This window comes from Leuresthes tenuis, unplaced genomic scaffold (assembly GCF_036924035.1).
Source record: "Leuresthes tenuis unplaced genomic scaffold, fLeuTen1.0.hap1 SCAF_47, whole genome shotgun sequence".
Lineage (NCBI taxonomy): Eukaryota > Metazoa > Chordata > Actinopteri > Atheriniformes > Atherinopsidae > Leuresthes > Leuresthes tenuis.
Genome location: NW_027325401.1, coordinates 34,985 through 57,566, shown reverse-complemented (window position 1 = coordinate 57,566; position 22,582 = coordinate 34,985). Strand labels below are relative to the sequence as shown.

General features: G+C 42.6%; 2 non-coding genes across 2 annotated transcripts; both read left to right on the top strand.

Annotated features, from left to right (window-relative positions):
- The first annotated feature begins 17,222 nt into the window (after positions 1-17,222).
- On the top strand, positions 17,223-17,336 carry LOC140285581 (U5 spliceosomal RNA). Its single transcript, XR_011910593.1, has one exon. It is a non-coding gene; the product is annotated as a U5 spliceosomal RNA (small nuclear RNA).
- A 308-nt stretch (positions 17,337-17,644) lies between these two features.
- Positions 17,645-17,828, top strand: LOC140285546 (U2 spliceosomal RNA). Its single transcript, XR_011910562.1, has one exon. It is a non-coding gene; the product is annotated as a U2 spliceosomal RNA (small nuclear RNA).
- Positions 17,829-22,582: the final 4,754 nt, after the last annotated feature.

Below are 22,582 nucleotides of genomic sequence, written 5' to 3'. Positions count from 1 at the left end.
TGTTGTTTAGATGGACCACATAAAAGGATGTCATCCACATACTGCAAAAGAGCAGAGCCTGTGGTTGATTGAAGTTAATCCAGACTAGCTTTGAGGGCAGCATTGTAAATAGTGGGACTTTCACAGTACCCCTGGCATAACCGGGTAAAAGTCCAAGATCTCCCTTCAAACTAAAAAGCAAACCAAAATGGGCTATCAGGGTGCACTGGCGACAAGTCAACCACTGAGAAAAACTGTGCATCTGATGTAATTTGAGACAAAATAGTGTGTGGGTTGGGCACAGTAGGAGCATGTGGCTGAACTGCAGCATTCACCGCTTGGAGGTCCTGTACAAAACGCCATTCATCTGGCTGGCCAGCATCTTTAATCTTTTTAACAGGAAACAATGGAGTAAGCACAGGTGAATTTTCAAAAGGAACAATAACGCCTGTTTTCTGAAAAGATTGAAAAACAGGTTTAATCCCTTTAATTGCTTCAGGCTTAAAAGGGTATTGTTTTTTACATGGACAAAAGTCTGATTTAGGGGTGACAATTACTGGTTCACAGCCTTTTATCAACCCCACATCATATTTGCTCTTAGCCCAAAGATCATTGGGCACTTCAGCCAACATGGGTATCAAAGACAAATCTGTTTCAGATAAAAAACATGCTTCAAAATGTGATTCTGTGGTAGGAATTAAGTCCACAGTTCTTTGACAATGCATTGTACTCAAAAATGTTTTTTTGTATGCTGACAATCGTTCAGAAAACATCAAATTTGGATCAGCAGGTGAAACGGTCCACTCCATTTCTTTCTGACATGTAGCAACAAACTCTCCCACACCTTGTCACTGCCAGTGTGTATGTTTGGCCAAGGAAATGTGAGGGCGAGTACCACAAACATTAAAAAAATCGAAGTGCTCTGGAGTGAGCGACACAGCCAATAAAGTAGGCGCACATATTTTTTCACTTCTTCTCATAGTCATTGTCAGGCCCCGAAGAAATGTGTGATGTGCAGTGCAAATCAGTAGGTTGCATGAAATCAGAAAGGGGTGAAACTAACGCTTTTGCTTCTTCCACTAGTTGTTGTGAAAAAGGAGAGCTGGGAAGTTTCCACTCATAAGCATATGTAAGTGCCGATGAATCAAACTGCACTGCTGTGAAAACTTTGTCAGGCTGTAACATAACCTTAACACCCTCTGGTGTAGAAGTTAAAATAATGCCTAATTTACACATGAGATCACAGCCCATCAGGTGAATGGGACACAACTCTGATAACAAAAATGAGTGTTTGAAGGAGAGCTCATCGGGAGTGACAACACGCAATGGGCATTGTCATTTTCTCCTTCACAACCTGGCCTGATGCAGACATACAGTAAACGTGGTTTCCACTTAACTTTGGAGGACAATCAAACTCCCCTGACGTCACTACTGATGAACATAAGTTCCTATATTCTGAAAGAAATATCTTTGCTCTAGGACGGAAATAGCATGCAAAACTTTACTACGTGAATCACAGTCGGCAAGCGTTGCTTCACTACACAGAGCAGGAAAAATGTGTGAGTGTGTTTGTGCTATCACCCATTAGTGAAGGCTCCGCTGCCGCGTGACGTCCAGAACCTGCCTCCCACCCTCAGTCAGCCTTTTGCCCAATTTCATCACTTTTTAGCTGTGGACAGTCCTTCTTCCAGTGTCCAGTCTGGCCACAGTAAAAACAAATATTCGGATCATAGCTCTGGCGTGGCCCATTTCGACCTCCTCTCCCACACGTCCACGTCTTCGACTTCGGCCTCGTCCTCTGTTTACACCAACTGCGTAATACATGGTCATGGTTGCCAAATGCAGCTCCTTTTCACACTTGTCCCTTTTGGTTGTCTTACGCGTCTCAACTTGGTTCTGAGCATGGCGAGCATATCGGCGAACGTCAGCCAAACGAGGACCCTCACACCATCCCACGTAAATGTTCTTTACTTCAGTGGCGACATCTATATAATATTGTCTGGGTCCCGTTAAAACATGTATTTTTCCCATCTAATTCCTTGTTTGCTTTAAAACAAGTATTCCCCATTTTCTATCCCTTCAGTAGCCAACCAGTTTGTATGGAGTACACTGGAGCAACTTGACTGATCAGTAAAACACTGCTTTTGTTGTCACCGCAAGGCTTCCCCCGTCGGTTGTTTCACTGAGACACTACTGAGTAACTACAACTCAACACAGTTTATACACATAACATTCATATACATACTAACAAACAAACAAACAATAATTTATCGCAATTTTCTCATCTCTGTTTGAACGTACACCCAGGTAAATATTCCTGTAGTCTTCTCATACCGACTATGGACCCATTCATTGTTTAACTTCACTGTTTTGCAAATCCTAATTGAATATTACACATTGACATTGAACTTTACTGGATAAGCAGGTCTTCATTGCATTCAGCAGCCTATATGTGAGCATCTATGTGTAAGCTGTTCTTCTTTGCATTTATCAGCAGCAAGCAATTCTTCACTGCACATGCATATGTAAATAGTAAAACAATTCCAATGTGTTAGCGAAACCTTCTATATCACAGTGGTTTCTAAGATCTATTTTAAGTTCTTTGCCATCAGTGAGATGACATAGTTTACAAAGTGTGTCAAATTATCACTGAAGATCTTTTCAGGAATTTCAAATCTAGAAATGAGTTATTTTACGCGTGATTTTGCTACTGAGAGTGCATCTGCTTGTGCACATGGAAATATTTCAGACCATTTGGTAAAAACCTCTGTTGTCACTGAGCAGAATCGTTTCCCTTAACATTAATTTAGTTCAATGAAATCTACACAATAATGAAATAATGAAATCCAAACAAATATGTTGAAAAAGATACACTGGCTTAGGGAATTATCTTCGTTTTGGTCTTAGATTGCCCTGTGGAATGTATTTTGCACATATTTGACCTGCTAGACAAAACTTTATTCATTTATTTATTCTAAAAAAAAAATTCAATAATTAGTAAAACCATATGCTGTAAAAACCTTGTTCATTATTGCTTCCATCCCTCCTGTTGAGACATGACATGGTCCGTGGCTCAATACTGCAGCATATTTAAACAAATTCTTTGGCAGTATGGTTTTCCTTCCGGTCATTCATACGAGTCTATTGTAGATGGCAATTGAATAACATCTAATAATGCTAAAATATTTGTAGTTTATACATTTAGCTGTGGATGTCAACATACCTGTTTTTCCAATGCTGTGTTAACACATGTACAGTTGAGAAGGCATACTGACTGTCAGTGTAAACGTTAACAACCTTTTTGTTATTTAATTTACAAGCTTCAGTTAAAGCTACCAATTCGACTGCTTGAACAGAGTAATTTTTTGGTAGTGGTTGTTTTAAGAAAACTTCAGTTTCTGTTACTACTGCAAATCCTGTAGCATTTGTGCCATCAGGGTTTTTTGCTTGACCTGTTGAATAAATATAGTTATTTCTGCATTTTCATAACGTATATCAGTTAAGTCTGGCCTGGGTAAAACACTGATGGTTATTTCTGACATGCAATCATGAGGCTTTCCATCTGTGGGGTAGGTAGCAGTGTGGATGGATTAAGTGTAGCACATCTCTCGACAACAAGGTGTGGCTGTGAAAGAAGAACTGTTATGTAGGAGAGATGTCTGGTAAAGATATTTTGTTAAGTAACCATATCACAGCCACTGCATGAGGTACCTTAAGTGTTAATGGGTGAAATAACACCATTATTGTTGATGCCTGCACTGCCAATGGCTTCTGGCCATTGATTCAAAAGTACGATCTCGTCCCTGTTTCCCCCTTTCAGTGGACACTGGCCCCTAATTACCGCAATTCAGCAGGGGGTCTTTCATTAGGAGTACTGGACTCCCCCGTGCACGGTTTCAGCTCCGACCCTGGAAAGCGGAAAAAACGTTGAGATCTGGTTTGAGGACCCAATTGTTGAGAAAAGTCTCTCAATGAGACTCAGAGTTGCTGGAGTCAGTTAATGCAAATGTTTAATCTTGCAGCAAGTTCAAGAATGTGTGTGTGTATGGGTGTATGTGTGCGAACGTGTGTGAGTTTGTGTGTGTGAGAGTTTAAAGAACCTGTTATCCACAGGCCGGTCTTAACTAGTATGGCACAGGTCCAGCCTGTCTCATCTTTTTTGGAAGGTCCAGCGCTCGGCCGTAACCCTTCTGTCTGTTTGGACTCTCACATACATTCGGTTAATCATAGAAAAACGAGAACAAAACTTTTTAGCCCCTTAAATTCATAAAACAGACATGGTGCAGTTATTTCCATTCTAGAAAATAAGAGTAATCACCACCATTCCTATAAATTCTGGATATTCTAACAATCTGAATCTTTTTTAAATGTTCGATGAAGCCCTTTGCTGTTCTGTTTAGAGACTCAGCTGATCATAAACCAAGTTTTGCTCTTGAACCAAGCTTCTAAACTCTTCACCTTTTTCATTTCTCAGTTAGTATTCACTTTAAAACTGATTAAAAGAAAAATTAAATGAATGCCTATCAACAAATGTGGGATCTAAACTCTAGTGCTTTCTCTAAAATAATTTCCTTTCTCAATTCAGAAATGTGTGTGTGTAAGTCACAACACCCGTGACACCAAAACGGCTTTCTTTTCTCTCTTTTCTCTACACTCTGCACTGTGAGCACACACACCAAATCAGAAAGGCTTTTTTCTCTCTATTCTACATTATGGACTGTGGGGACACAAAACCGCTCTCTCTCTATTTTTTTTTTGATTGTGTGCCAGGGCGTTGTCTCACGTATTAGATTATGCTTAAGATACGAATGGGTTTATCAGTCACATCAGAATCCATACATACTGATCCTCCCGTAATAAAATGGTCGGATCTTATCAAACACACTTTGTTTCTTGTGACAAGTCAGCGAAACAGCGTATACACGTCAAGACACTGAATCAAGTTTGCCACAAGAACTCATAAGTTTGGCAGTATTGCTCTGCCGTCAGCAATCATACACCCATTTTATTTTCATGAGACATGTGCACAATGCCTGTTCAGCTGCAAGAAGGTCTAAATGTCCATCAATAATTGCTAGAAAACATGAAAGAAAATTTTCGAAAATCAAACCACACATGATCATAAGTGGGAGAGGAGGTGTTCAGCTGCAAGAAGGTGTGAATGTCCACCCATAATACCTGAAAAATGGGTAAAAAAAAAGGTGCAAATGCCCAACCATACATCATCAAAAGCAGGAGTGCATGTGTTCGGCTACAAGAAGGTGTGAACATCCAACCAAAGTTTGTAAAAAGCAGTTAAGAAAAGGTTCGAATATCCAACCATACATAATCAAAAGCGGGAGCAGAGCTGTTCGACTGCAAGTAGGTGTGAATGTCAGATCATAATTTGCAAAAAGCTGATGAGAAAGGGTGAGAATGCCCGACTATACACCATTAAATGCGGTAGCGGAGTTGTTCGGCTGTGAGTAGGTGTGAATCTCAAACCATAATTGCTGAAAAATGTGTTAGAAAAGGTAAAAATGCCGGTCCATACATCATCGAAATCGGGAGAGGTGGTGTTCAGCTGCAAGAAGGTCTAAATGTCCATCAATAATTGCTAGAAAACATGAAAGAAAATTTTCGAAAATCAAACCACACATGATCATAAGTGGGAGAGGAGGTGTTCAGCTGCAAGAAGGTGTGAATGTCCACCCATAATACCTGAAAAATGGGTAAAAAAAAGGTGCGAATGCCCAACCATACATCATCAAAAGCAGGAGTGCATGTGTTCGGCTACAAGAAGGTGTGAACGTCCAACCAAAGTTTGTAAAAAGCAGTTAAGAAAAGGTTCGAATATCCAACCATACATAATCAAAAGCAGGAGCAGAGCTGTTCGACTGCAAGTAGGTGTGAATGTCAGATCATAATTTGCAAAAAGCTGATGAGAAAGGGTGAGAATGCCCGACTATACACCTTCAAATGCGGGAGCGGAGTTGTTCGGCTGTGAGTAGGTGTGAATCTCCGACCATAATTGCTGAAAAATGTGTTAGAAAAGGTAAGAATGCCGGTCCATACATCATCAAAAGCGAGAGAGGTTGTGTTCGGCTGCAAGTAGGTGTGACTGTTCGACTAAAGTTTGTAAAAAGTGGGTAAGACAAGGTGCGAATGCCTGACAATGTATGATCAAAAGCGGGAGCGGAGGTGTTCAGCTGCAAGAAGGTCTACATGTCCATCAATAATTGCTAGAAAACATGAAAGAAACTTTTCGAAAATCAAACCGCACATGATCATAAGTGGGACAGGAGGTGTTCAGCTGCAAGGTGTGAATGTCCACCCATAATTCCTAAAAAATGGGCAAAAAAAATGTGTGAATGCCCAACCATACATCATCAAAAGCAGGAGTGGAAGTGTTCGGCAACAAGAAGGTGTGAACGTCCAACCAAAATATGTAAAACGAAGTTAAGAAAAGGTTCGAATATCCAACCAAACATAATCAAAAGCGGGAGCAGAGCTGTTCGACTGGAAGTAGGTGTGAATGTCAGATCATAATTTGCAAAAAGCTGATGAGAAAAGGTGAGAATGCCCGACTATACACCTTCAAATGCGGGAGCGGAGTTGTTCGGCTGTGAGTAGGTGTGAATCTCCGACCATAATTGCTGAAAAATGTGTTAGAAAAGGTAAGAATGCCGGTCCATACATCATCAAAAGCGAGAGAGGTTGTGTTCGGCTGCAAGTAGGTGTGACTGTTCGACTAAAGTTTGTAAAAAGTGGGTAAGACAAGGTGCGAATGCCTGACAATGTATGATCAAAAGCGGGAGCGGAGGTGTTCAGCTGCAAGAAGGTCTACATGTCCATCAATAATTGCTAGAAAACATGAAAGAAACTTTTCGAAAATCAAACCGCACATGATCATAAGTGGGATAGGAGGTGTTCAGCTGCAAGGTGTGAATGTCCACCCATAATTCCTAAAAAATGGGCAAAAAAAAGGTGTGAATGCCCAACCATACATCATCAAAAGCAGGAGTGGAAGTGTTCGTCTACAAGAAGGTGTGAACGTCCAACCAAAATATGTAAAAAGAAGTTAAGAAAAGGTTCGAATATCCAACCAAACATAATCAAAAGCGGGAGCAGAGCTGTTCGACTGCAAGTAGGTGTGAATGTCAGATCATAATTTGCAAAAAGCTGATGAGAAAGGGTGAGAATGCCCGACTATACATCATCAAATGCGGGAGCGGAGTTGTTCGGCTGTGAGTAGGTGTGAATCTCCGACCATAATTACTCACAAACGGGTAAGAAAAGGTAGTATTGCCAGACCATATATGATCAAAACAGGGAGCGGAGGTGGTTCAGCTGCAAGAAGGTTTGAATGTCCGACTAAAGTTAAAATATATTAAAGAAAGCAGGAGGAGAGGTCTTCGGATGAGAGTGGTTGAAAATTTCCGACCATAATGTATAAAATGCGGTGAAAAAAAGGTGTGATAGAACACTAAAAGGTGGAGCGGAAGTGTTCGGCTGCAAGAAGGTGTGAATGTCCGACTATATTTGGTGAAAAGCAGGTGAAGCAAGGTCTGGATGCCAAACCTTACATCATCAAATGCGAGATCAGAGGTGTTTGGCCGCAAGAAGGCCATAGTTTGCCAAAAGCGGGTAAGGTGCGAATGTCCGACTAAATATCAAAAAAATTTGGGGCAGAGGTCTTCGGATGCAAGTGGGTGTGAATATCCAACCATACAAGTATGGTGGAGAGGAAGCTGTGAATAGCCGACCATAGTTTGGAAAAAGCGGGTAAGAAAAGGTTTGAATACCCGAACATACACCATCAAAAGAGGGAGCGGAGGTGTTCCGCTGTACGAAGGTGTGAATGTCCGACCATAGTTGGTAAAAAGCGGGTAAGAAAAGGTTAAAATACCCGACTGTACACAATCAATAGCGGGAGCGGATGTGTTCGGCTACAAGAAGGTGTGAAAGTCCGACCATGGTTTGTAAAAAGCGGGTAAGAAAAGGTGCGAATGTCCGACAATGTATGATCAAAAGAGAGAGCGGAGGTTTTCGGATACAAGAAGGTTTGAATGTCCCACCATAGTTTGTAAAAAGCGGGTAAGAAAAGGTTCGAATGCCCGACTATACACCATCAAAAGCGGGAGCAGAGGTGTTCCGCTGTAAGACGGTGTGAATGTCCGACCATAGTTGGTAAAAAGCGGGTAAGAAAAGGTTAAAATACCCCACTGTACACAATCAATAGCAGGAGCGGAGTTGTTCGGCTACAAGAAGGTGTGAAAGTCCAACCATGGTTTGTAAAAACCGGGAAGAAAAGGCTCGAAAGCCCGACTATACACCATCAAAAAGAAGGTTTGAATGTCCATCAATAATTGCTTTAAAACAAGAAAGTAAATTTTCGAATATCAAACCGTACATGATCATAAGCGGGAGAGGAGGTGTTCCGCTGTAAGACGGTGTGAATGTCCGACCATAGTTGGTAAAAAGCGGGTAAGAAAAGGTTAAAATACCCGACTGTACACAATCAATAGCGGGAGCGGAGTTGTTCGGCTACTAAAAGGTGTGAAAGTCCGACCCTGGTTTGTAAAAAGCGGGTAAGAAAAGGTTCGAATGCCCAAACATACACCATCAAAAGAGGGAGCGGAGGTGTTCCGCTGTAAGACGGTGTGAATGTCCGATCATAGTTGGTAAAAAGCGGGTAAGAAAAGGTTAAAATACCCGACTGTACACAATCAAAAGAGGGAGCGGAGTTGTTCAGCTAAGAGAAGGTGTGTAAGTCCGACCATGGTTTGTAAAAAGCGGGTAAGAAAAGGTTCGTATGCCCTAATATACACTATCAAAACCGGAAGTGTAGGTGTTCGGCTGCAAGAAGGTGTGAACGTCCGACCAAAGTTTGTAAAAAAGCAGTTAAGAAAAGGTTCGAATATCTAACCAAACATAATCAAAAGCGGGAGCAGAGCTGTTCGACTGCAAGTAGGTGTGAATGTCAGAGAATAATTTGCAAAAAGCTGATGAGAAAGGGTGAGAAATCCCGACTATACACCATCAAATGCGGTAGCGGAGTTGTTCGGCTGTGAGTAGGTGTGATTCTCCAACCATAATTGCTGAAAAATGTGTTAGAAAAGGTAAGAATGCCGGTCCATACATCATCAAAAGCGGGAGAGGTGGTGTTCGGCTGCAAGTAGGTGTGAATGTCCATTAATAATTGCTTTAAAACATGAAAGAAAATTTTCGAATATCAAACCTTACATGATCATTAGCGGGAGAGGAGGTGTTCAGCTGCAAGAAGATGTGAATATCCACCTATAATTACTGAAAAATGGGTAGGAAAAGATGCAAATGTCCAACCATAAATCATCAAAAGCAGGAGTGGAGTTGTTCAGCTACAAGAAGGTATGAAAGTCCAACCATGGTTTGTAAAAAGCGGGTAAGAGAAGGTTCGAATACCCGAATATATACCATCAAAAGCGGAAGCGGGGGTGTTTGGCTGCAAGAAGGTGTGAACGTCCGACCAAAGTTTGTAAAAAGCAGTTAAGAAAAGGTTTGAATATCCAACCGAACATAATCAAAAGCGGGAGCAGAGCTGTTCGACTGCAAGTAGGTGTGAATGTCAGATCATAATTGCTGAAAAATGTGATAGAAAAGACTAGAATGCCGGACAATACATCATCAAAAGCGGGAGAGGTGGTTTTTCGGCTGCAAGTAGGTGTGAATGTCCAGCCATAATTACTCACAAACGGGGGAAGAAAAGGTAGTATTTCCAGACCACACATGATCAAAACAGGGAATGGAGGTGGTTCAGCTGCAAGGTGTGAATGTCTGACTAAAGTTTGTAAAAACCGTGTAAGACAAGGGGCGAATGCCCGACAATGTATGATCAAAAGAGGGAGCGGAGGTTTTCGGCTGCAAGGTCTGAATGTCCAACCATAATTTGTAAAAATCGGGGAAGAAAAGGCTCGAAAGCCCGACTATACACCATCAAAAGCGGGAGCAGAGGTGTTCAGGTGCAAGAAGGTCTGAATGTCCGACCAATAATTACTGAAAAATGGGTAAGAAAAGGTGCAAATGCCAAATCATACATCATCAAAAGCAGGAGCGGATGTGTTCGGCTACAAGAAGGTTTGAATGTCCAACCATAGTAAGTAATAGGTGGGTAAGAAAAGGCTCGAATGCCCGACTATACACCATCAAAAGCGGAAGCGGAGGTGTTCGGCTGCAAGACGGTGTGAACGTCCGACCAAAGTTTGTAAAAAGCATTAAGAAAATGTTCGAATATCCAACCAAACATAATCAAAAGCGGGAGCAGAGCTGTTCGACTTCAAGTAGGTGTGAATATCAGATCATAATTTGCAAAAAGCTGATGAGAAAGGGTGAGAATGCCCGACTATACACTATCAAATGTGGGAGCGGAGGTGTTCGTCTGTGAGTAGGTGTGAATGTCCGACCATAATTGCTGAAAAATGTGTTAGAAAAGGTAAGAAGGCCGGACCATATATCATCAAAAGCGGGAGAGGTTGTGTTCGGCTGCAAGAAGGTGTGAATGTCCAGCCATAATTACTCACAAACGGGTAAGAAAAGGTACTATTGCCAAACCATATATGATCAAAACAGGGAGCGGAGGTGGTTCAGCTGCAAGAAGGTTTGAATGTCCAACTAAAGTTTGTAAAAAGCGGGTAAGACAAGGTGTGAATGCCCGACAATGTATGATCAAAAGAGGAGCGGAGGTTTTCGGCTGCAAGAAGGTCTGAATGTCCACCCATAATTACTGAAAAATGGGTAAGAAAAGGTGCGAAAGCCCAACCGCACATGATCATAAGTGGATGAGAAGGTGTTCGACTGCAAGTAGGTGTGAATGTAATCAATGTCTAGATAGATTTCAACAAAAAACAACGTTTTACTTTGCAGTAAAAGAAAGTGCAAATCAAAAGTTTTAGGAATCCGAGAATAAGCTTATTTTCATGAGTTCTGCACGATTTCGGATTTTATGTATAAAATGAATTTCTTCACGCAAACTAAGTTAACACTGCTTTGTCCTTCATATGTACCCATTTCTACATATATTTCAAGCATAAACTTCCTCATATTACCCTTAATGAGAAAGAGCCACACTTGTGATTAAGCCATACCTCCCTTTTGAGGAGTTCTGCATGATTTGGGATTTTATCTATAAAATTAATTCCTTCACTCAAACTATGTTAAAACGGCTTTTACCTTCATATTTATCAATGTCTCGATAGATTTAAACAAAAAAACAACGTTGTACTTTGCAATAAAAGAAAGAGCAAATCAAAAGTTTTAGGAATCCGACAATAAGCTTATTTTCATGAGTTCTGCACGATTTCGGATTTTATGTATAAAATGAATTCATTCACTCAAACCAAGTTAAAACTGCTTTTTCCTTCATATTTATCAATGTCTAGATCGACTTCAACAAAGAACAACATTGTATTTTGCAGTAGAAGAAAGAGCAAAACTGAAGGATCAGGAATCCGAGAATAAGCTTCTTTTCATACGTTCTGCATGATTTGGGATTTTATGTATAAAATGAATTCCTTCACTCAAACTAAGTTAACACTGCTTTGTCCTTCATATGTACCCATTTCTACATATATTTCAAGCATAAACTTCCTCATACTACCCCGAATGAGAAAGAACCACACTTGTGATTAAGCCATACGCCCCTTTTGAGGAGTTCTGCATGATTTGGGATTTTATCTATAAAATCAATTCCTTCACTCAAACTATGTTAAAACGGCTTTTACCTTCATATTTATCAATGTCTCGATATATTTAAACAAAAAAAAACAACGTTGTACTTTGCAGTAAAAGAAAGAGCCAATCAAAAGTTTTAGGAATCCGAGAATAAGCTTATTTTCATGAGTTCTGCACGATTTCGGATTTTATGTATAAAATGAATTCCTTCACTCAAACTAAGTTAACACTGCTTTGTCCTTCATATGTACCCATTTCTACATATATTTCAAGCATAAACTTCCTCATACTACCCCGAATGAGAAAGAACCACACTTGTGATTAAGCCATACGCCCCTTTTGAGGAGTTCTGCATGATTTGGGATTTTATCTATAAAATCAATTCCTTCACTCAAACTATGTTAAAACGGCTTTTACCTTCATATTTATCAATGTCTCGATATATTTAAACAAATAAAACAACGTTGTACTTTGCAGTAAAAGAAAGAGCCAATCAAAAGTTTTAGGAATCCGAGAATAAGCTTATTTTCATGAGTTCTGCACGATTTCGGATTTTATGTATAAAATGAATTCATTCACTCAAACCAAGTTAAAACTGCTTTTTCCTTCATATTTATCAATGTCTAGATCGACTTCAACAAAGAACAACATTGTATTTTGCAGTAGAAGAAAGAGCAACACTGAAGGATCAGGAATCCGAGAATAAGCTTATTTTCTTATGGGCAAGTGGGAACTGCTTTGTCCTTCATATTTATCAATGTGTAGATGGATTTCAACTTCTTCTACTGCAAAGTCCAATGTTTTTCTTTGTTGAAGTCGATCTAGACATTGATGAATATGGAAGGACAAAGCAGTTTTAACTTGGTTTGAGCAAAGCAATTCATTTTATAGCAATAAATATGATCGGGCATTTGAACCTTTTTTTACCCGCTTTTTACAAACCATTGTCGGACTTTCACACCTTCTTGCAGCCGAACACCACTTTTCCAGCTTTTGATGATGTATGGTCCGGCATTCTAGTCTTTTCTAACACATTTTTCAGCAATTATGGTTTGACATTCACACCTACTCACAGCCGAACACTTCCGCTCCCGCTTTTGATTATGTTTGGTTGGATATTCGAAACTTTTCTTCACTGCTTTTTACAAACTTTGGTCGGACATTCACACCTTCTTGCAGCCGAACACCTCCGCTTCCGCTTTTGATTGTGTACAGTCGGGTATTTTAACCTTTTCTTACCCGCTTTATACCAACTATTGTTGGACATTCACACCGTCTTACAGCGGAACACCTCCGCTCCCTCTTTTGATGGTGTATGTTCGGGCATTCGAACCTTTTCTTACCCGCATTTTACGAACTATGGTTGGACATTCAAACCTTCTTTTAGCCGAACACATCCACTCCTGCTTTTGATGATGTATGGTTGAGCATTCGCACCTTTTCTTACCCATTTTTTAAAAACTATGGTCGGACATTCACACCTTCTTGCAGCTGAACACCTCCTCTCCCGCTTATGATGATGTGTGGTTTGATATTCGAAAATTTTCTTTCATTTTTTCTAGCAATTATTGATGGACATTCAGACCTTCTTGCAGCTGAACACCTCCGCTCCCGCTTTTGATGATGTATAGTCGGGCTTTCGAGCCTTTTCTTCCCCGGTTTTTACAAAATTATTGTTGGACATTCAGACCTTCTTGCAGCCGAAAACCTCCGCTCCCTCTTTTGATCATACATTGTCGGTCATTCGCACCTTCTCTTACCCGCTTTTTACAAACCAGGGTCGGACTTTCACACCTTTTAGTAGCCGAACAACTCCGCTCCCGCTATTGATTGTGTACAGTCGGGTATTTTCACCTTTTCTTACCCGCTTTTTACCAACTATGGTCAGACATTCACACCTTCTTACAGTGGAACACCTCCGCTCCCTCTTTTGATGGTGTATGTTCGGGCATTCGAACCTTTTCTTACCCGTTTTTTACAAACTATGGTCGGACATTAAAACCTTCTTGTAGCCGAACACATCCACTCCTGCTTTTGATGATGTATGGTTGGGCATTCGTACCTTTTCTTACCCATTTTGCAGTAATTATGGGTGGACATTCACACCTTTTTGCATTTTAACACCTCCTCTCCCGCTTATGATCATGTGCGGTTTGATATTCGAAAATTCTCTTCCATGTTTTCTAGCAATTATTGATGGACATTCAGACCTTCTTGCAGCTGAACACCTCCGCTCCAGCTGTTGATGGTGTATAGTCGGGCTTTCGAGCCTTTTCTTCCCCGATTTTTACAAATTATGGATGGACATTCAGACCTTCTTTCAGCCGAAAACCTCCGCTCCCTTTTTTGATCATACATTGTCGGGCATTCGCACCTTTTCTTACCCGCTTTTTACAATTCATGGTCGGACTTTCACACCTTTTAGTAGCGGAACAACTCTGCTCCCGCTATTGATTGTGTACAATAGGGTATTTTAACCTTTTCTTACCTGCTTTTTGCCAATTATGGTTGGACATTCACACCTTCTTACAGCGGAACACCTCCGCTCCCTCCTTTGATGGTGTATGTTCGGGCATTCGAACCTTTTCTGACCCGCTTTTTACAAACTATGGTCAGACATTCAAACCTTCTTGTAGCCGAACACATCCACTCCTGCTTTTGATGATGGGTATTCAAACCTACTTGTTGCCCGCTTTTCATTAATTATGGGTGTACATACACACCTTGTCGCAGCCAAACACCTCCGCTCCCTGTTAGGATCATGTATGGTTGGGCATTCGTACCTTTTCTTACCCATTTTGCAGTAATTATGGGTGGACATTCACACCTTCTTGCATTTGAACACCTCCTCTCCCGCTTATGATCATGTGCGGTTTGATATTCGAAAATTCTCTTCCATGTTTTCTAGCAATTATTGATGGACATTCAGACCTTCTTGCAGCTGAACACCTCCGCTCCAGCTGTTGATGGTGTATAGTCGGGCTTTTGAGCCTTTTCTTCCCAGATTTTTACAAAATATGGATGGACATTCAGACCTTGTTTCAGCCGAAAACCTCCTCTCCCTCTTTTGATCATACATTGTCGGGCATTCACACCTTTTCTTACCCGCTTTTTACAAACCATGGTCGGACTTTCACACCTTTTAGTAGCGGAACAACTCTGCTCCCGCTATTGATTGTGTACAATCGGGTATTTTAACCTTTTCTTACCTGCTTTTTGCCAACTATGGTCGGACATTCACACCTTCTTACAGCGGAACACCTCCGCTCCCTCCTTTGATGGTGTATGTTCGGGCATTCGAACCTTTTCTTACCCGCTTTTTACAAACTATGGTCAGACATTCACACCTTCTTGCAGCCGAACACTTCTGCTCTACCTTTTAGTGTTCTATGGGGTATTCACACCTTTTTTTTCACCACATTTTATAGATTATGGTTGTAAATTCTCACCCACTCGTATCCGAAGACCTCTCCTCCTGCTTTGGTTAATATATAGTCGGGCATTCGAACCTTTTCTTACCCGCTTTTTACAAATTATGGTCGAACATTCACACCTACTTGCAGCCGAACACCTCCGCTCCCGCTTTTGATGGTGTATAGTCGGGCTTTCGAGCCTTTTCTTCCCCGGTTTTTACAAATTATGGTTGGACATTCAGACCTTGCAGCCGAAAACCTCCGCTCCCTCTTTTGATCATACATTGTCAGGCATTCGCACCTACTTGCAGCCGAATACTTCCGCTCCACCTTTTAGTGATGTATGGTTGGCATTTGCACCTTTTCTTACCCTTTCTTACCCTACTGATTGCTTAAGATGAAGTTGTTTTTTCTCAAACTACAACATTTTTTTAATTGTTGAAACTTGATTTGAAGTGGATAAATAAGGAGGACAAACAGTTTTAAGTCAGGCTGATAGAAGGAATTAATTTTATAGCAAAATCTGTATTTCGTCATATGTCGAGAGATGCTTATTGCTGAAGAAGTTCTTTCTCATTCTACAAAGTTTGTTGTTTATTGTTGAAACTTCATCAGAAGTGAAGAAATAAATGAATGCCTATCAACAAATGTGGGATCTAAACTCTAGTGCTTCCTCTAAAATAATTTCCTTTCTCAATTCAGAAATGTGTGTGTGTAAGTCACAACACCCGTGACACCAAAACGACTTTCTTTTCTCTCTTTTCTCTACACTCTGCACTGTGAGCACACACACCAAATCAGAAAGGCTTTTTTCTCTCTTTTCTACATTATGGACTGTGGGGACACAAAACCGCTCTCTCTTTTTTTTTTGATTGTGTGCCAGGGCGTTGTCTCACGTATTAGATTATGCTTACGATACGAATGGGTTTATCAGTCACATCAGAATCCATACATACTGATCCTCCCGTAATAAAATGGTCGGATCTTATCAAACACACTTTGTTTCTTGTGACAATCAAGTCAGCGAAACAGCGTATACACGTCAAGACACTGAATCAAGTTTGCCACAAGAACTCATAAGTTTGGCAGTATTGCTCTGCCGTCAGCAATCATACACCCATTTTATTTTCGTGAGACATGTGCAGGCACCTGTTCATCTACTGTTCTATCACTATGAATTAGTTTATCTATTATCAATAAGGATACTTCTACAACTACTATCAAAGTATGTCCAGACTTCTTATGTTGTCAGTTGCTATATATGAATAAGTGGGTAGCTACTGACAAGCATTAAGCATGTCACACAGCCCAAACATATAACATTTCAGGACACACCACACAGTTAACAACCACAGTGAAGTGTCAAAGCCCAAACATGTAACATTCAACAGGACACTTACACAACACATTCAAATCAAACAGTCAGACAACATACAAGAACATATACCCCAGCCGGCATTGCTCCCTGCCTATTTTCCTACAGCTCACTATGTGTGCGCACACCTTTATTCACAAACTCTTCAACTTATACTCTTTTACCAAAGCTGCTACAGCTCGATTGGCCGAATACCCTTAGATCCTATTTCGGTGAATTTGACATCTGCCTTACATGTAACAGATTAGCGGTTTAGCAGTTTTAATTTAGTTTGAGTGAAGGAATTCATTTTATAGCAAAATCCGAAATCGTGAAGAACTCATGAAAGGAAGCTTATTCTCGGATTCCTGAAACTTTAGATTTGCTCTTTCTTTTTCTGCAAAGTACAACGTTGTTTTTTTTTTGTTTAAATCTTTCTAGACATGGTAAATATGAAGGACAAAGCAGTTTTAACATAGTTTGAGTGAAGGAATTCATTTTATAGATAAAATCCCAAGAGTCTGCTGAGAAAAGAGAGTGAATGCGAAGTAGACTTTAACACGGCTCTGGGAGCGAGCCGAGTGTGGGCTAACCGGGAGAATTGCTTGAAAGAAACGCGACACCGAATGAGAGGTCAGAACAAAGCCTCAATACGGTGTTCCCGTGGTGTTTTTGTTGCTGCCTTGTCGATTGCACAGGGGCAAGCGTTTCAACCAAGCAACGCTCACCATGGGGAAGGTGGCTATGGCAACTAGCCTGATGCCCTGCTCCCGCAGTGACGGATAATCGTACTCTGGTTTCTCTTCATAACATACAAGTCTTTCGCCTTTTACTAAAGACTTTCGTGGAGAGCAGCACTAATGAGTTGTTTCTATTTTTGGCAGGCTTTACCTTTGCGGGTGAAGCCCTTTCTGTCTGTGCAAAAGAAATCTTGTTACTGTGCAGAGTGACTTCTCTGAGTAGAGTCGCCTTACTTGTTGCGATTGTGCCGATGTTCGAAGCTGGAGTGCAAAGTTGTTGCTTGAATGGTGCTTGCTGGAGCATGCGGGAGTGCAAAGTTATACCATTTAAAAGGGCTGAAGAGTGCTCAGTGCAGCGGGTGGGCGGAGGTGCAACGTGACACTCTGGCCACCTATGGCCATAAAAAGAACACTGCTACAAGTGCGCATTGTGCCAGCAAGGGCCCTCGGACCTGAAACAGTGGACAGTTATCGCTTCTCGGCCTTTTGGCTAAGATCAAGTGTAGTATCTGTTCTTATCAGTTTAATATGTCCTCTATACGAGGACTACATATTAAATGGATTTTTAAGAATAGGAGTTGAAAAAGAAGCTTGCTCCGTTCACTCCAAGCATTGACCCAGTACTGCAGTGCCGCTGGGAACGGTGCGCTCTTCTCTGCTCTTGTGAAAAAGCAAACAGCGGTGCAGGATGCAAGTTTCAGGGAGCCCAAGATGAAACTTTCTTTTAATCTGCTGAGAAAAGAGAGTGAATGCGAAGTAGACTTTAACACAGCTCTGGGAGCGAGCCGAGTGTGGGCTAACCGGGAGAATTGCTTGAAAGAAACGCGACACCGAATGAGTGGTCAGAACAAAGCCTCAATACGGTGTACCCGTGGTGTTTGTGGCTGCCTTGTCTTTTGCACAGAGTAAAAGACAAGGCAGCCATCGAATAGGGCCCGATTGTTCCTACTTGGTCAGCCGAGGAGCAAGTGGGGGGAGCAAGCGTCTCAACCAAGCAAATCTCACCAAGTAGGAACAATCGGGCCCTATTCGATGGCTGCAACACCTGAAAGAGATATTGATGCGAGACCCGATCAAAAGCTTTTTCAAAGTCTAAATTTAAGATGACAAGCCGGGTGTTTCTGTCTCTAGCGTAATCAATGATGTCTCGAATCAGTACGAGGCTGTCGGTGAGTTGTCTCTCTGAGATGGCACAAGCCTGGTCTGGGTGAATTACCTCCTCTAAAACAGAGGACATCCGTGTCGTTAAAACCTTGCTAAAAAGTTTACAGTCAAAGTTTAAAAGTGTGATGGGCCTCCAATTCTTTAGGTCAGTAGACTTTAACACAGCTCTGGGAGCGAGCCGAGTGCGGGCTAACCGGGAGAATTGCTTGAAAGAAACGCCATACCAAATGAGCGGTCAGAACAAAGCCTCAATACGGTGTTCCCGTTGTGTTTTTGTTGCTGCCGCTGTTTTTTTTTTCACAAGAGCGCACCTGTTGAGGGGGGGCCTGGGGGGGCCTGGGTGATGGTGGGTCTCAGGCCCGGGCTGCTGCGACTGGTGTGACCGGGTGGTTTGTTTGTTTGTTTTTTGTTGTTGTTTGTTTGTTTTTTGTAGAGGTCCTCCGGAGTGGGGTTGGGTTGAGTGGGGTGGGGCGGGATGGGTACCTTCTGGGGGTACAGTAGCTCCCAGAATATGGTCGCTGCAGGCCCCTGGCCTGGTGGACATCAGGCCCTCCTGTCCTGTGTTGGCTCCCTGGTAGCGGGGATGCCTATTGCAGCCAGTCCCTGGCTGCCCCCAGTGTATATCCCAATACGCCTCTCCCTTCTGGCTCCTGTACACAGCACACACTCACACATGAAGGGTTTTGGGGGCGTGTGTGTTCGGTGGGGTGTAGTGGACTCTGCAGTAGTTGCCCTCTGCAGTTCCCACCCCTGTTTTAATTACACCTTAGACATTACTACTTATCAAACACACTCACACACACACATTAGGTCTTGGGGGGTGGTTACACTGAGTGGCATCTGGTGGGCGGGGCTCTTTGGGTATGTAGGCTGCCCAGAGGGCCACGCTCCCAGTTCTACAAATTTGGCTGCCCCTCAATTTTAATTGCTCACTATTAGAAAATATTGAAGAGCCAGAAGGGTGAGGGGAGGGGTCTTCTTCGCACACCCCTGCTTCCTGGTTGCTGCTCGGGGCGGGAGGGGCCAGGAGGATTAATTAATTGTTCTGCTGGTTTGGGGTCTGTGGTGGCTGGGGGGCTGCTGGCCCCCTGGTGTGCCCGCTGCACTACACCCCAGCGGAGTCGAGGGAGGGAGGACGTGTAGATGTATGGGACATGAAAGTGTGTGTGGTAATGATTGGGCCTGGATCTTGGACTTGCTGTCGCCTGGCCTGCCTGTGCTTCTCCCGATGGGGGGGGCGGCGTGGCCTCTCTCCGCTGCTCGCGACTTCACCCACCTGTGGGCACGTCTTGACTCCCAGGGCACTTGGCCAGGGGTGCTGGGGCAGGCACTGACCCACTGTGTGGCTGTCTGGGGCGCTTGGCCCTCCTGGGTATTGGGTGGGGCCTCTGCCGGGGGGTTTGGGGGCGCTCGGGCTCCTGGGGCCCGGATCCAGTGCACGGCCCATGTCTGGGCGGCTGGGGCCTGGCGACGTCGGTGGGCTGTTGCCCCTGGCTCCCGGAGGGCCTCTGCCCTATGCTTATGGGGGCTCTTTCCGGGGGCTTCCTCTGCAGTCTTCTGGGTGGATGCGTGGTTGCCCCTGCGGTGGGCTTCCTGGGTTCTGTGCTCTGTGGGGGAACCTTTTCTTAACTGCTTTTTTACAAACTTTGGTCGGACGTTCACACCTTCTTGCAGCCGAACACCTACACTTCCGGTTTTGATAGTGTATATTCGGGCATACGAACCTTTTCTTACCCGCTTTTTACAAACCATGGTCGGACTTTCACACCTTCTCTTAGCTGAACAACTCCGCTCCCTCTTTTGATTGTGTACAGTCGGGTATTTTAACCTTTTCTTACCCGCTTTTTACCAACTATGATCGGACATTCACACCGTCTTACAGCGGAACACCTCCGCTCCCTCTTTTGATGGTGTATGTTCGGGCATTCGAACCTTTTCTTACCCGCTTTTTACAAACCAGGGTCGGACTTTCACACCTTTTAGTAGCCGAACAACTCCGCTCCCGCTATTGATTGTGTACAGTCGGGTATTTTAACCTTTTCTTACCCGCTTTTTACCAACTATGGTCGGACATTCACACCGTCTTACAGCGGAACACCTCCTCTCCCGCTTATGATCATGTACGGTTTGATATTCGAAAATTTACTTTCTTGTTTTAAAGCAATTATTGATGGACATTCAAACCTTCTTTTTGATGGTGTATAGTCGGGCTTTCGAGCCTTTTCTTCCCGGTTTTTACAAACCATGGTCGGACTTTCACACCTTCTTGTAGCCGAACAACTCCACTCCTGCTATTGATTGTGTACAGTCGGGTATTTTAACCTTTTCTTACCCGCTTTTTACCAACTATGGTCGGACATTCACACCGTCTTACAGCGGAACACCTCCGCTCCCGCTTTTGATGGTGTATAGTCGGGCATTCGAACCTTTTCTTACCCGCTTTTTACAAACTATGGTGGGACATTCAAACCTTCTTGTATCCGAAAACCTCCGCTCTCTCTTTTGATCATACATTAACGGACATTCGCACCTTTTCTTACCCGCTTTTTACAAACCATGGTCGGACTTTCACACCTTCTTGTAGCCGAACACATCCGCTCCCGCTATTGATTGTGTACAGTCGGGTATTTTAACCTTTTCTTACCCGCCTTTTACCAACTATGGTCGGACATTCACACCTTCGTACAGCGGAACACCTCCGCTCCCTCTTTTGATGGTGTATGTTCGGGTATTCAAACCTTTTCTTACCCGCTTTTTCCAAACTATGGTCGGCTATTCACAGCTTCCTCTCCACCATACTTGTATGGTTGGATATTCACACCCACTTGCATCCGAAGACCTCTGCCCCAAATTTTTTTGATAATTAGTCGGACATTCGCACCTTACCCGATTTTGGCAAACTATGGCCTTCTTGCAGCCAAACACCTCTGATCTCGCATTTGATGATGTAAGGTTTGGCATTCAGACCTTGCTTCACCTGCTTTTCACCAAATATAGTCGGACATTCACACCTTCTTGCAGCCGAACACTTCCGCTCCACCTTTTAGTGTTCTATCACACCTTTTTTTCACCGCATTTTATACATTATGGTCGGAAATTTTCAACCACTCTCATCCGAAGACCTCTCCTCCCGCTTTTGTTAATATATTTGAACTTTAGTTCCGCTCCCTGTTTTGATCATATATGGTCTGGCAATACTACCTTTTCTTACCCGTTTGTGAGTAATTATGGCTGGACATTCACACCTACTTGCAGCCGAACACAACCCCTCTCGCTTTTGATGATGTATGGACCGGCATTTTTACCTTTTCTAACACATTTTTCAGCAATTATGGTCGGAGATTCACACCTACTCACAGCCGAACAACTCCGCTCCCGCATTTGATGATGTATAGTCGGGCATTCTCACCCTTTCTCATCAGCTTTTTGCAAATTATGATCTGACATTCACACCTACTTGCAGTCGAAAAGCTCTGCTCCCGCTTTTGATTATGTTTGGTTGGATATTCGAACTTTTTCTTAACTGCTTTTTACATATTTTGGTTGGACGTTCACACCTTCTTGTAGCCGAACACTTCCACTCCTGCTTTTGATAATGTATGGTTGGGCATTCACACCTTTTTTTTGCCCATTTTTCAGGAATTATGGGTGGACATTCACACCTTGCAGCTGAACACCTCCTATCCCACTTATGATCATGTGCGGTTTGATTTTCGAAAAGTTTCTTTCATGTTTTCTAGCAATTATTGATGGACATTTAGACCTTCTTGCAGCTGAACACCACCTCTCCCGATTTTGATTATGTATGGACCGGCATTTTTACCTTTTCTAACACATTTCTAAATTGAGAAAGGAAATTATTTTAGAGGAATCACTAGAGTTTAGATCCCACATTTGTTGATAGGCATTCATTTATTTCTTCACTTCTGATAAAAATGATAAGACTGACCTAAAGAATTGGAGGCCCATCACACTTTTAAACTTTGACTGTAAACTTTTTAGCAAGGTTTTAACGACACGGATGTCCTCTGTTTTAGAGGAGGTAATTCACCCAGACCAGGCTTGTGCCATCTCAGAGAGACAACTGACCGACAGCCTCGTACTGATTCGAGACATCATTGATTACGCTAGAGACAGAAACACCCGGCTTGTCATCTTAAATTTAGACTTTGAAAAAGCTTTTGATCGGGTCTCGCATCAATATCTCTTTCAGGTGTTGCAGCCATCGAATAGGGCCCGATTGT